This window comes from Rhyacophila brunnea, unplaced genomic scaffold, assembly GCF_057557595.1.
Source record: "Rhyacophila brunnea isolate RB1 unplaced genomic scaffold, BYU_Rbru_1.0 scaffold_4, whole genome shotgun sequence".
In the NCBI taxonomy this organism is placed as follows: domain Eukaryota; kingdom Metazoa; phylum Arthropoda; class Insecta; order Trichoptera; family Rhyacophilidae; genus Rhyacophila; species Rhyacophila brunnea.
This window is the reverse complement of record NW_028233068.1, coordinates 9,569,985-9,585,247: the sequence shown is the minus strand read 5'-3', so window position 1 is coordinate 9,585,247 and position 15,263 is coordinate 9,569,985. Positions and strand designations below refer to the sequence as shown.

Here is a 15,263-nt window from a genome sequence, read left to right as displayed (position 1 = left end):
ACATGACAGTAGAAAAAGTAAATTTAATACGGATGGTTTTATTAGTTATAATTGGACATAATATTATTATTATTAGGTAAGGTTCGGTTAGGTTTTTAAATTCTTAATTCAACTGAATGTCCATTTTGAGGTTAGCTAACAAGACGAACCAAATCGCGAAAATACCTTTTAATAAAATTCTTCCGTTATCATTATTATAGTTCTAGATTTTTTTTTGGGCATAGTAAATGGATATGAACGTCATTGTAGTTATTGATTGGTATATTTTTATATAATCAATGACATTTGACACATTTGGTTAGTTTGATTAGTTGCAAAAAACACCACCGGAGCGCAACCATCTATTTTGACTAATGCATGAGGATTTGACACATTTGGTTTAGTTACAAAAAACACCACCGTAGCGCTACTATCTAATTTGCCCAACGCATGAACTAGGCAGAAAAATTACTGCCGAATTCACGCACTCAGCAGATAATTTGCCTAATTCATGAATAAGGCAACGGGCTTGTATTTTTCATGATTTAGGCAAAATTTTGCCCATTTCATGTAATAGTCAATTTCGCACATTCGGCGTAACATATTGTACACAATAGAAAATTGTACCAAATACCAATTACATTATTTTCACCTTAAATTTCTGGTAAAAATAATCATTTTGAAATTATAGGTAAATGCGTATTTTAAAATGGAATATAATAAAATGTATACATTCATAATTAAATTATAAATAATTCTGTGATATTGTAGGTACTTAACCATGACTAAAAAACACTATGTATTTCTTTTCATTATTACGGCAGCCGTATTCAAAAATTAACGGAATTCCACAGAGTACCAACATTATCGACTTAATCCATAGTTTTTGGTAATGTGTTGATAGTCGACAACTCCACAATTCAATGTTTTAAAAATCGCTAAAAATACACTCAATTTTATTTGACCTCGAACTCCATTTGGAAAACGCCACTGTAGGACGTCAGACTGCCTTTCCTGAAGATCCTGGCCTGGGAACCCGCTTCAGGATGTGGGGGTCACGATGGTCATATATTTACGTACAGACCTACAAACTTATCTGAATAATTGATGGGGGAGCCAAATACAAGACTCATTAGTCATCACTGTCTTCTCAAACAATAATAATTATTTTATTACCACGTTTTTATTAGCTCGTACAGATTTTTTCTTGTGCAGTACAAATTTTTTCTTGTTTTTCCAAGATTTTTAACTAGCTTCCCGACTAGCTAGACATTTGAAACTTTTAGAATATAACAGAATACGACGACAATCCATTCTTTTAATACTTTGAGCCATTTTAAGCAGAATTGAATTCATTTTCAGTTACTTCTGTTTTGTATGGAAAGTTATTATGGTCTGTTGCCAAGGGGGTCCTAGCAACTAAATTATTAATATTTACCTACGTGCGTTACTATGGAAATCAATATGAAAGTCAAAATGACATTTCTGTATTCTGTAATATTTATTCAGTATTTCTCTCAAGTACAATAAAAAGTTTTTATTAATACATAGAATTGTCAAGTTTATATGATTCAACAGAAAATTTAAAAACGTGTAAGTACTTATATAAAAAGTTTTTTTATCTTGTAATTATTTATTTTAGTTACCTACTGAATGTGATTCTACTAAAGACGCATTACCACACATTGATATTTTTACTAGGTACCTACCTACGTTGATGGTTGGAATTATTGTTTTATCGCGGGGTTTATGAATCAGATAGCATATAAGTTAAAACAGTGCGTAAAGAACTTTTAGTTCATCCGGGGGCTCTGGCTTCGATTCCCAGTGAGGTCACAATATATTTATGTGATGCTCCCAAAGCATGGGTGCTTGATTGTTTCCCCTCTACAACTACATTACAGAATCACTGCACTACTGTCAGTGGGCCTCACGACTTGTTGTAGTGTTAAAAATAATACGAATACAAAACGACCGAATTTTGATTTTGAAACAAAATATCTGATGTAATATTATTCTAGTTTTGTTTATGAGCGATTTTTAGCCGTTTACGATGTCGGAAAATGGTGGATTTTAACTCTATATCAAGCCCTCCGCATGAGTCAATTTTAGTGAGTAATGTTTTACCAAGTGCATAGCCAACACGCCAGTGTTGCCATAATATAATTTATAAAAACATCGCTTGTAAAATTATAACATTGGAATAAATATTCCGATATCTGGCATCACTACGACACGCACACTGTCACACATATTTTCGAATAACCCAGGAAAGGGTCGCGGAGGGGGCGAGGCAAGTGCATGAAAAAGTTCGTCATGTTTTGAAGGACAAACATATGCAATAGCTCCATCTATATTTTTCTATAATCTAAGCTCTATATGTACGCCAGATGCGTATTTCGCAAGCTAAAACGCTGAACTGCATAATATCACACATACGTTTGGCAGCTGCTTTTGTACTGTTTGAATAGGTAATGGACAAATCAATGTCTATTATATTTACAAAAGCCTTTTGGAGACAACTTCTTTTGCAGTAAATAAATATTACGAGAGGAACACTATTTTTTTATTTGTATGCTCACGAGTTTAGCAATCATTAGCACATTGTAAAAAACAATATGTACAATAAATATTTAGAAAAATTCGCAAATAGTATTATATAGTAATCCACACACTCCTGTGATATTTACGTCAATTTAACACTATACTAGTATGATAAAATATTATGTTAAATAAGGATTGAAATACCGGTATTTAAAAATTCCATCAAAATCGGTTATATCAATACCGAAATACTGGTTTTAAGAAAGCAAACTCGTTTACGTTTTTCAAAAATAAATTTTATGTTATTTCGTCATTACTTACGCATTTACCATTAAATTGCATTGGCGAAGGATGGAGGTAGACTATTAAGATACGCCATAAATAGTGCAAATTAAACTTTGTCAGTCATACGTATTTGTCATCATTGAAATAAGGCAATTTACAGAACCGATGGTGTTAGTTAGTTTTTAAAATTCAATTAAACCCTGCGAAAACCAAGCCATAATAGATAATAGTGAAAAATACTCGTCTATCAATAACGTATCTAAAATCATGCAATTTAACAATATGTACACCATTTTGAACATTGTATATATAGAAGAATATTTTTTATCGATTATGGTTTAGTATAGGCAGGGCTTAATGAATTAGAAAAACTAATCAACACCATCTGTGATATGTATTCTTAATTCAACAAAAACAAATAAGAAGTATGACTGAAAAAGTGTGCACTATTTTTGTCAAATCGCCCATAGCATACCTTAACTATTATGCTTTGATTTGGGCAGCGTTTAATTGAATTTTAAAATGAACTCAAAGCTAAGTATGAACTAAAGCCAAATCGCAACATAAAATATACAGGTAATTTCCCAAACGTCAATAATGTTTTGTCAAATCAAAAACAACGCCGAATTAATTTTATTTTTCAATAAGGTAAGTTTCCAGCGCACCCTCAAAAATTACAATCCAGAAAATCACCGGCCGCCACTGTGTATAACATATGTGATGCTAAAACGAAAATATATTTACTGAATCCAACAGAGGTCAAAATATAATAATAAAACAAAATCCAACAAATATGATTAATTATAAAATTGTTGCGATGAATTATTAACATAATTATTTCGAAATAGAAAACATCTCTGACAAATGTTTTCCATTATTCTAAAATGTTATTGATGACTGTAAAAGCATTGAATTTATGAAAACTTTTCCGGATAAAGCTAATCTAAGACTTTGGCGGTTTAGTTAACATTATCAATATATTCAAATTATTTATCATAAATCACCAGTTCTCCATAATATTATGGTACATAAATACATATTTTTAACGCTCAACATACTAAATGTAGATAGTTTTTTTGCTATAAAATTATGTTTAAAAGATATTTAAATATATATATTGATAGGTACCTAATTCGATTTTTATGTTTTAACGGATACCGGTATTCAATAAGAAATACCGAGAAACCGGTATTGATATTTTCATTAGGTATTGAAATCCTTAAATTGTCAATTAATTGAATATTTATATCCAATTACCTGCATACTTCTTGAGTCAATTCAAAGAATGACTATGTTAAATAATTTTGACGAAGCATTCAATTCTTACTACCCACAAAGAACATTGCGAAAAAAACAATTTATAATATTATATTATTTTGTATATAAGGCACATATGTGTCATTCTTCTTTTATAACGGTCAGTTTGCAAATTTAAAGCAGTGGTTTCCATCAAGCTCGTATTGTAACTTCAACAATTTTAGAAAAATAAATTATTCTCAATATTAAAAGTAGGAACTGTCATAACTGTTTTTTTTATCATAAAAGCACATATTATTTAATAAAAATATTTACAAGATAAAAAGAACTTTTTATATACTTACAACGTTGTTAAATTTTCTGTTGAATCATATATACTTGACAATTCTATGTATTAATAAAATCTTTTTATTGTATTTGATAGAAATATTGAATAAATATAGAATACTGAAATGTCATTTTGACATTTCATATTGATTTCCATAGTTACGCACGTATATATTAATAATTTTGTTGCTAGGACCACCCCCTTAGCAACCAACAATAATAACTTTCAATACAAAACAGAATTAACTGAAAATTACTACGTAACGTTTACTACGTAAAGATGGCTAAAAATATTAAAAGAATGCATTGGCATCGTGTTCTGATATATTCTAAAAGTTTAAAATGTCTAGCTAGTCGGGAAGTTAGTTAAAAATCGATTGAAAGATTTGTACCAGACAAAGAACCACCGGACAAATAAGAATACGAGCTAAGAAAAACGTTGTAAAAATTACGCAATTGTGACAGTATTTTGCTACTGACGCTTTTAACCATCCAACGATATTGTTTTGTAACTGCATTGAGATCATTTTAAATGTGTTACAACATTTTTTCCCCAATTTCAATTTAGTTTTTGAACAGCTTTATTAGAAACACGTAGTTCTAGATAGTATTTATTGATAATTCTATAATTATACTACACAGCGGTCTCAATTTTAAACGTTTTCAACTTTCACAAATATTAATTTACGGTAATTTAAAAACAACTAAAATATTGCGATGCACGTCGCGAGGCCCGATTAGGCCCAATCGGTCCAAACGCCATAAAACCTGGCTTGCCCATCCCACGGTCGTGTTTTATATGACATAGTAAATTTGAGCATATCAGTGTTATTAACGTTAAACCAATAACTCTTCATTTACAATATGATTTCCAAATATCTACATAAATTTAATGCAAACCCAAGTGAAAAGAGAAATACAACGCATCCGAGTAAAATACGCAAGCTGTAATTATATTGTTGTAAAGTTTCATAAATAACATTAAAACATAGATAGTCGGATTTAAACCACAAATTACTTTTGAAATAAACAACGTTGATGACTTTCTAAAAGTTAAAAAAAAAAGAAAATAATATATACCTACACTTACCTAAAAGTACTAAGCGAACCTTTCATTTTTAAGTTGGCTCTAGTTGATGTAAAATTTTTACGTTATTGTGTATAGGTACTTAATCGGCGCTCGAAATGGATCATTTTACGAACCAGAGCGCTCGATAGTTTTACAAAAATATTAACATAGCAGTTATCTGTGTATTTTACAAAAAAAGGTTTGATTTTTTTGTTATATTGCCTATCTAGCTCAAATTAATATGTTCACGAGACAGAGCGATAACTTATGGAATTTTATGAACCGGAACGGCACCCCGGTCCATTTCGAGCCCTGTATCTAATTACATAACAAATTAATCGGCATGAATTTTGAGTATTTGCCAATCCATTCGAATGGTGTTTTTCTACCGTGTTCTTCAAATATATCTTTAACCCAAAGCGTTGAAGGAAGCTTCATTTATTAATCAATATTATGTAAAATGAAACTGAAAATAAAACTTATAGATTATAAAAATGAAGTTGGCTGCAAGTTATTTACCTTTGAAGTCATTCGTAGCAAACTTCATACTAACCTCGTACACAGCCGTCAGCTGAATGCAGAACTATTCTAACTTACATTTGATTTTTTTTTACGAGAGAGTTCTTTGAAACAAAAATTATTTATTGTTTTTATGGATAAATAAATAATAAATAACTGAAGTAGTCTGTTTAAAAAACTCTTCTGCAAAATCTTTCAAATGTGAGTTAGAATAGTTCTGCATTCAGCTGGCGTCGGTCAAAAACCACTAGCAATTCAACACAATTTTACATCCATTCGAACCCCAAATTTTCCATGAATTAAATATTAATCTAATGTGGAGTTATTGACCTGAGTGTAGCCTTGAAATTTGCATGTGTCAAAAGGCCAAATTACATTGTCAGATTTTCCCGCCACAGTCTGCTCAGTTCATCTTACCGGTCGGCTGCGCTAATCGCCCCCATGGACAAAATAAATGATAATGCTTATAAATCGAGCATAACTCAATCGACGACTGTGAGTATGGCCCCCACATGGAGGGGGCTTACAGAGCTCTAGTCTGGGGGCCCGGCGTGCCGAATCCACCAGATAAGTAAAATAAATACACATCACAAATGTGCTCCAATACTGATTTTAAAAAAGTCGCCTGCAGCACTATTTTACTTCAATAATGTTAATATATTAAGATATGTGGTTGTACGGTGCAAATTTTTAATTGTATGTTGCTACTCGACAACTCCACAATTCCAATGGATGTATTAAAAATCGTTAAAAATACACATTAATTTTAGATCGTTCACCATTTTAGACAACGGTACTGTAGAGCAGTGCTCCGCAACCTTTTCCTACCCCCGGCACACCAAAGGTCTTCCCAGAATTCCGCGGCATTACATACCGTACGTATTTTACATACCATACGTAAAACAGATTATACACCAAAACATGGACTCCACATCCTGAAGGGGGACCCCAGGCCAAGATCTTTGGCGGGTTTCTTCTACCTATCGCTATGGTTAAGAACAGTGTGATACTCTAAAATAGTGTTTTTTAAATAGTGTTCGAGGTAAAATTAATGGTATTGATTTTATGTTTAGCGATTTTTTTGTATGGGTATATTATATTAATATTATTATGGTTAGTTGTTGAGTTAGGAATAATTATTTGTCGAGTATTGACACAATAATAATAAATTGTATCCTACAATCACATGTCTTAAAGTGTTAATATTAGCGTAGTAAAATAGACAGCGAGTCGCAGTCAAAGCCTCGGTAAAATCGCAAAAACAAAATAACACTAATTTAAGTATACAATGTTCGTTTATAAGTCGATAGCTATTTCGGTTGTAATATCATTATCAAGGTGACCTCATTACCTTAATTTGCAACGAAGATTTTGTAAAAAGGAAATCAACCAAATATTACCACTTTCGTATTTTAAAAATAGTTTTAAAAAAAAATGTTTGATGATATAAAACCTATCAGTAACTTGTTTTTAACAAAACTCTACTTAAGTATTATGGAAAGTAAAAAAAAAACCGGTCTCTCAACAATGTGAATAACTGTTCTGGAGTCAACAAAACATCACCAGTAAATTAATAATAAATTTGAATTCATTTTTTGACGATTGAATAAATATATATTTTCAAACGTTATTAAATAGAAAGGAAAATAGGCACCGCAGGAAAAAAATCTGAATAATTAATTTAATTAAGACAGGTCTGGATTCAACAGTTTTATCATTAAATGGACTGTATTACTACTTAAAGAAGATGGTATTACGATTCATAGGTAAGTTGATACATGTTCGCGATAATTTATTTGTATATAATTATATATTTTAATATCAGTGACCTAGTGTTTCTTTAAAATAACTTGAATTATGGATATCTTTACCTAATGGTTGCATTTTGACCGCTTAAAAATACTATATAACGTAAAAAAAATAGAAAATTATATTTTAATTCTGAGTCTAGTGCGAGCACTACCGAAATGGTCTATGGTCTCGAACATTAATTTGTAGACGAATGCGTTCGCTCGCTCACAAACCAAACGCATGGCACGCAGCTTCATTTAGCAATGCAACGGGTGGCGTCTAGATGTATCTATAGTCTATGGACTATATACTTTTTTAGCGTCCTCAAATTGGTAGGGAATCGTGGGCCAGAAGAATAAAATAATTTCCATAAGGAAACGTATTTTTGAAGATTATCAAATGAATTAAAAATCATTCACGCATCATCATAAGTTAACACTAGCTTCATTTCGTTTAAGGCTATACCTCAGCTGAGGCATGGTCTAAAAAGATCATGACCAGGCGATGCGCGGATTGTGAAAATGACGCGAGCCGAACGAAATATAATTTGACATAAAAATTCAACATGCGTCCTTTTAATGTTATGTTTATTATTATATTCGTAATAATAATAGTATATTCATTGACAAGTTTTCTTTTTCAAGTACATGCGGAACGTTTTTTAGTAATTTTTACACGATTTGAGAATATATTCCTCCGATGCCATCACAAAACAAATTGACATGCTCACAGGTCTACTATCGCTCTCCGACTAGCAACGCGGCCGAAATTACGTCCCACATACTGTTGAAAATTATTTGCCGTTTCACTTATGTACGCTCTTAATGTCAATACAGTCTACGTTATGTTAACATATACTAGATTTTAATTAAAGAATATTTAATTTATGTATTTGTACTGCTATGTATTAAGCACATGGTCCAGTCAAGGGTAAATAATTCCTACGTTGGCTCACAAATAATAACATAATAAATATTGAAATGCTTCTTCTGCATACGACAAGGAATTATTATTATATAATAAAATGTAGAACATTATTCATTATTGTATCAAGTCTAAGATTGGCCGAGCGGCTTACGAGTCGTCTTATAATGTCGTCGGTCCCAGGTTCGAATCCTGGGTCTGGCAAATACACATATTGTTTTTCAATTCGTGTTTGGAGTTAGAGTATGGAGTAATTAGGTTAAGCTAGTGGCTAACATCTATTTCACGTTAAAAAATATGCTAATACAACCCTCCATTTTGTGGAGGCCCATATGATCTTATTAGGATTGGAAATGGTCAAAAGAAATATTATAGTATTAAAGCAAATCTCAATATTATACGTAATAACAGAATCACATTGTAAGATCACAAGAAGTTCACAATAAAATAAAAAAAATAAAAAATGACACCATTGGGCGCACACTTCTTATATCAATGTATTAGATATGTATGTATTGTTTAAAATGATATACAATAATTACAAGATAAAAAGAACTATACGACATTTTTAAATTTTCTGTTGAATCATATAAACTTGACTTGATTAGCTTAAACGATCAAAAAAAATTGTACTTGATAGAAATACTGAATAAATATAGAATACTGAAATGTCATATTGACATTTCATATTGATTTCCATAGTAAAGGACGTATATATATTAATAATTTAGTTGCTAGGACCCCAGAGCCCTAGAAACCAATAATGGTGTCGAAATAACTTTTTATACAAAACAGAATTAACTGAAAATGAATTTAATTCTACTTAAAGATGGCTAAAAAATGCATTGGCGTCGTGTTCTGATATATTCTAAAAGTTTCAAATGTTTGGCTAGTCGGGAAGTTAGTTAAAAATCGATTACAAGATTTGTACCGGACAAAGAACCACCGGACAAATAAGAATACGAGCTAAGAAAAATGTTGTAAAATAGCATTGCCGAAGGGTGTAGGTAGGCTGCATATCCAACACACAACATGGTGAACACTAAACATTGTCAGTCATACTTATTTGTTGTCATTAAAACTAATAATGCAAATTGCAAATGGTGTTGGCTAGTTTTTAAAAATTATTAAAGCCTAGCTTAACCAAACCATAGTAGATAAAAAATATTATTATATCTATAAAATATAAAATAAAATTGCATGATTTAATGGCATACTTTTATATTTATAAATTTATAAAGAGTATTTTTTTGTGTTAATATCTATTAATTGAAAAAAGCAAACCAATATCATTTGTAATTTTACAACGTTTTTATTAGCTAGTATTTTTATTTGTCCGGTGGTTGTTTATCCAGTACAAATCTTGTGAAAAAATGACGTGCATTAGTCATCAGATGCATACATATATAGGGTTAACTCTTTTGTTACATTGCAGTTTGATACTAGAACTAGTATTAACAAGGAATAAGTTTTTCTAGTGGTGTTAATCTCTCGGTAAGTGTCAATACGTTAATATTATATTACAACGTTTTTATTAGCTCGTATTCTTATTTGTCCGATGGTTGTTTATCCAGTACAAATCTTGCAATCGATTTTTAACTAACTCCCCGACTAGCTAGACATTTGAAACATATAGAATATATCAGAACACGATGCCAATGCATTCTTTTAATACTTTTAGCCATCTTTAAGCAGAATTGAATTAATTTTCAGTTAATTCTTTTTTGCATGAAAAGTTATTTCGGAAGAAATCCGTAATCTAATCCACTATTATTATTGGTTGCTAAGTGGGTGGTCCTATCAACTAAATTATTAATATATACGTGCGTTACTATGGAAATCAATATGAAATGTCATTATGACATTTCAGTATTATTTCTATCAAGTACAAATTTTTTTGATCGTTTAAGCTAGTCAAGTCAAGTTTATATTATGATTGAACAGAAAAAGTTCTTTTTATCTTGTAATTATTTTAATATTATCTCTAGGCCTCGTAAAAAAATGCCAATTCCGTAGTTTTAAGAAAATAAAAGTTGTGCATATCATATTATTTTCTTCGGAAAACATTTTAATATAAGTACTAATTATTACTATGGCGACTAAATATACGGAATCTTCTTCCAGATTGAACCTTTCGTGGTTCCCCCTATAAAAATCTATGAAACAAGTAACAGTTTGATTTGTCAATATGTCAGTCTAGTCTTATCCTCGCGGTTTATTTTGTTGTCTCATTTTAATAATATGTTCAAGCCAAAGGGATAGTCTAATCTCTTTGGTTCGTTCAAGCTCTATTTCTAAGTAGAAAAGTTTTATTCAAAACATCTTTGATAGAAACAAATAATATTGACTTTAGCTGAGTTTTATATAATGAGAACACCGACCATCACGTAAAGTCTTAAATTGGATAATTTCGACATAATTTTTGCGATAAATATTAAATTATAAGAATTTACATAAATTGTATGCATCGCTTATTTTAGATAAACTCTCACTTTCTTCGCGTTATATAAATTCTTTAGTTCACGAAAAAGGTCAATACTACTTTAAAAAAAAAAAAAAACATGTTAAAATTAATCCGGAAACCCACGGATCGCGGATTTTCCAGCATTTATAATCTCTAGATTTTTAGTTCCCTACCCATTTATAATAACGCTTTTAAACTATCTGATTTACAAAAGAAAAATGGAATAGATGTCAAATCAGACCGTTTGAGCGGAGCTCGGAGCAGGAGTACGGAGCAGGAGTACGGAGCAGGAGTACGGAGCACTGGAGCAATGGGATTTTTCCCGGAGCACCGAAAATTTGTAGTGCTCCACTGCTCCGGATGCTTTTTTTATTATTAAATTTTCGTCCTAAAATCCAATGAAAATAGTATATTTTGGCACTTTGCAACACTGGAATTATTTGAAATATGTCAACACTGCCGAGTGATAAAAAATAACCTTACTTTTTTGACAGAAGAGGCAAATAATGAGAGACGATTTGCTGTCGTTTTGTTTAATAGAATGAAAGTGAAATTGACGATTATTTTAAAACTACTTATTTGTTAACAATAAATTTGACTATGCGTTAAGCCTCTATACAGAAATAATACAATTGTTACGTTACCGGGAATCAATGACATTATTAATGGACGACGCACTCAATACAGTAGCTAGCAAGTAAATTCGCGCATTCGCATGTATAGGTAGACGTCACGCAATTCCATTATGCGATATCACGCATCGGGAGTTTATAGCAATATGACCTTTATTGTAATGGCGTTAGAGCAGTGTCTCTAATGTCAATGTTAATTTGAGCGAACCCGTTCGAACCGAACCATCCGGCAGACCCAACAAAAAGCATCAGGAATTTATAGCAATATCACCTTTATTGTAATGACGTTAGAACAGATTATGCCATTCGGCAGACCCGACAATAAAGTGAGTGTCATTTTTTTCCCTATATGATTCGTCCTTATTTATGTCATTGCCGGGATTACACTTTGATTTGTGCTACACACGTGGATTGTGAAAAATAAGCAATTTTTGCAAGAAATCTACAACTAATTACAATTATGTTTGAACTGACTTGGTTAGATTGGAAATCGGACCGCTGTATAAACTTAAAGACAGAGCGATATGACAACACTGAGATAATCTGTATTTGTTTTCATTGAAATAACACTACAATTTACAGATGGTGTTGGTTAGTTTTTAAAATTCTATTAAACAATGCGAAAACCAAGCCTATCTATAAAATATCTAAAATTATGCAATTAAATCATAAATACCTTTGAATATTATGTAGATATAATAATATTTTTTTATCTATTATAGTTTGATTCAGGCAAAGCTTAATTAATTCAAAAAAATGAACGAAAAATATGTGTACCTAATTTCTTAATCCAACGAAAACAAATTAGAATATAAAAGTGTGCACAATTTTGTCGAATCGCCCAAAATATACCAAAACTATTACGTTTGTTTTAGGAAGGATTTTATTGATTTTTAAAAACCAACCAATACCATCTGTAAATTGTAGTATTAGTTCAATAAAAACAAATACGTATGACTAACAAAGTTTCATGTGCACTATTTAACAGCCTATCTCCACCATTCGCTACTGCAATCTACACAGTTCACTCGATGGAATTTGAAAAAATAATATTGGATGTTTATATTTATTTATAAGTTTACTGTAAATTGTCAAAGATTCTCTATTTACGTGGTCAAATTTAAAGTATTCATGTTACATATTTTTTTTTTTCATTGAATATTAATAAACATACTTACTTAAAATAATTATGTGCACTGTTGATTCTTAACAATGACTAAGTCTTTCGATTATTAACTGTTTATAACTTTTTGGAACCGAATCAATGTTATTGTATTAAAATAAATGTATTATCCATGAGTTGATAAAAGGTACCGAATTAAAACGCTGTACGAAGGGAAATGAATGCAAACGACCAACCGACCCGATAGATGAGAATGAACTGAACTCGCAATTGGTAACTGGCATTAGTAAACAGTCATTTTGGTTTGACCGATGTAAACAGAGCGCCCCGCAAAAACCATCTCGTCTGCAGAGACGAACTGTCACGGAGGCTATTGGAGGAAAACTATTTTCTTGTTTCTCCTATACGTTCAGGTGCTGGATTAAGGCGCTTGAAGGGCGATTTCGTAAACTGAGTTATTTTCAATGTATGCATTCAATGTTACAACATATAGCCTAGAATTTATTGTAGGTATGCGAATCTGCTTCTGCCTTAATGCAATACCTCAGTCGAGGCATGGTCTAAAAAGATCGTGGCTAGGCGATGCGCGGATTGCGGGTCGCGGGTTCAAATGACGCATGCCGAACGAAATATAATTTTTCATATAAATCCAACATGCGTCTATTGGTGGTGGGAACTTTAATTTTGTTTTATTAGTAACAATAATAATATATTCATTGACATGTTTTCTTTTTCAAGTAAATGGGTGACGTTTTTTAGTAATCTTTACTTGATTTAAGAATTAATACCCTCGTCGCCATCACGAAACAATTTGACGTGTTCACAGCTCGACTTTCGCTCTCCGATTGCCAGCGAGTCCAAAATTTTGTCGCACCTATAGTTGAAAATTATTTGCCGTTTCACTGAAGTATGCTCTTAAACGTTGTAGATAATCTATTTATATAAATTTGAAACCTTATTATCTTTTATATTCATTTTAAACATTTGATGACTGCATAAAGTATTTTTATTACATAAAATAGTATTCTTTTAAACCTCTCGATTGATCTTGGTTTTATAAATGCGTTTAAAAATTAATAAATCTAAAAAATCTTAACACCATTGCACATGGATGTATTGATATGACTATATTCGAAAACATTAGATCGAGAGGTTTAAAATAACACTATTTTATGTAAGTAATATAAATACTTTATGCAGTCATCAAATAATGTTTAAAATAAATATAAAGGATAATAAGGCTTCAAAATTATATAAATAGATTATCTACAACGTTTAAGGAATGTCCAGGCTTATGTTCTGAAAATACCATAAAACTCCATTTTGACCTACGTGGCGCATGTTTGCCCTTTGCGACTTAGTCGGCTCGCACATTGGAACTCGTCTCGCCTAAAAACGTGTCGAATACGTCGATGTGACGTCATCGTTATTTAACGAAACAACATAACACGTGTTGCCAAATGGAGCTTCGCAGATCGACCGAATGCAACTGTTTCGTCTGAAAAAAACATCTGGCTGTTGCATTCGACATGGTGCATCCTTCTCGGGCTCCGACTTTTGACTTTTGATATTCCACAGTTTCGGGGCACCCGAGAACTCCCACATCCCCTGCATCTTGTAATGAATATCTGTATTATTGGAATTGTCGGCTTCTACGTGGTGATGATAGTTTTTACGGGTTCTTGAGGAGGTCCCGGAGAGGCTGTATGCCTCCAAGGTCAAGTGTTGTAGATTCTGGCTGCTTCTACGTGGTGATGCTATGTGGTCCTTCTTGAAGAGGAGGGCCCGAGGCTGCCGCCTCCAAGGCAGTGTTGTTGTTTCAATTTGAATTTAAATTTAAGTCTGGGCACTCGCGATCTCGACAATCCATTCGGACCTCGATCTCGACAATCCATTCGGCCACCGCGTTCGCTTCCATCTTCTTTTCTTCGCGGCCTCTTCATCTGCTTTTCTTTCTTCTTGGTTCCATCGGATCAGCGTCTATTTCTGGGTCCGGGTTGGTAGTTATATCGTTTGTTTGATGGTCAGTTATGGTAAGGGCGGAGATCATGAGCTTCGTTGTTGGGGCTGGTTAATGTCGATTAGTCCTGGCGCTTCTTCTAGGTTTCCTTTTTCTTGTCGGTGTGCTTGGTTCGGTATTAGTCGTGGTGTTAAATTGATTTGCTATGGTTGCAAATTGTTGTTGGTATTGTTCCTGTAGGTTGTGATCAGATATGAATTTTTGCGTGAAGTCGTATGCGTCCTGGACATATTGATTCGTAAGGGCTTCTGCTTGTGATGGGTCGTGTTGAATAGCAAGATTGTGTTTATTCGTTAGTTCCATTATGACGCCGAGGCATTCCTCCGAAT

The 15,263-nt window shown here is 32.3% G+C and overlaps 2 protein-coding genes across 2 annotated transcripts in view; both read right to left on the bottom strand.

The window, feature by feature from the left end:
- Positions 1–13,175, bottom strand: part of LOC147066830 (polyprenol dehydrogenase-like) — a 35,646-nt gene extending 22,471 nt beyond the window's left edge. The window contains exon 1 of the mRNA XM_085953775.1: positions 12,970–13,175. The gene's annotated coding sequence lies outside the window, so the exon portion shown is untranslated. The remainder of the gene's footprint in view (positions 1–12,969) is intronic.
- The window catches only part of LOC147066824 (polyprenol dehydrogenase-like), a 656,880-nt gene that overhangs the window by 169,294 nt on the left and 472,323 nt on the right, over positions 1–15,263 (bottom strand). The window lies entirely within an intron of this gene.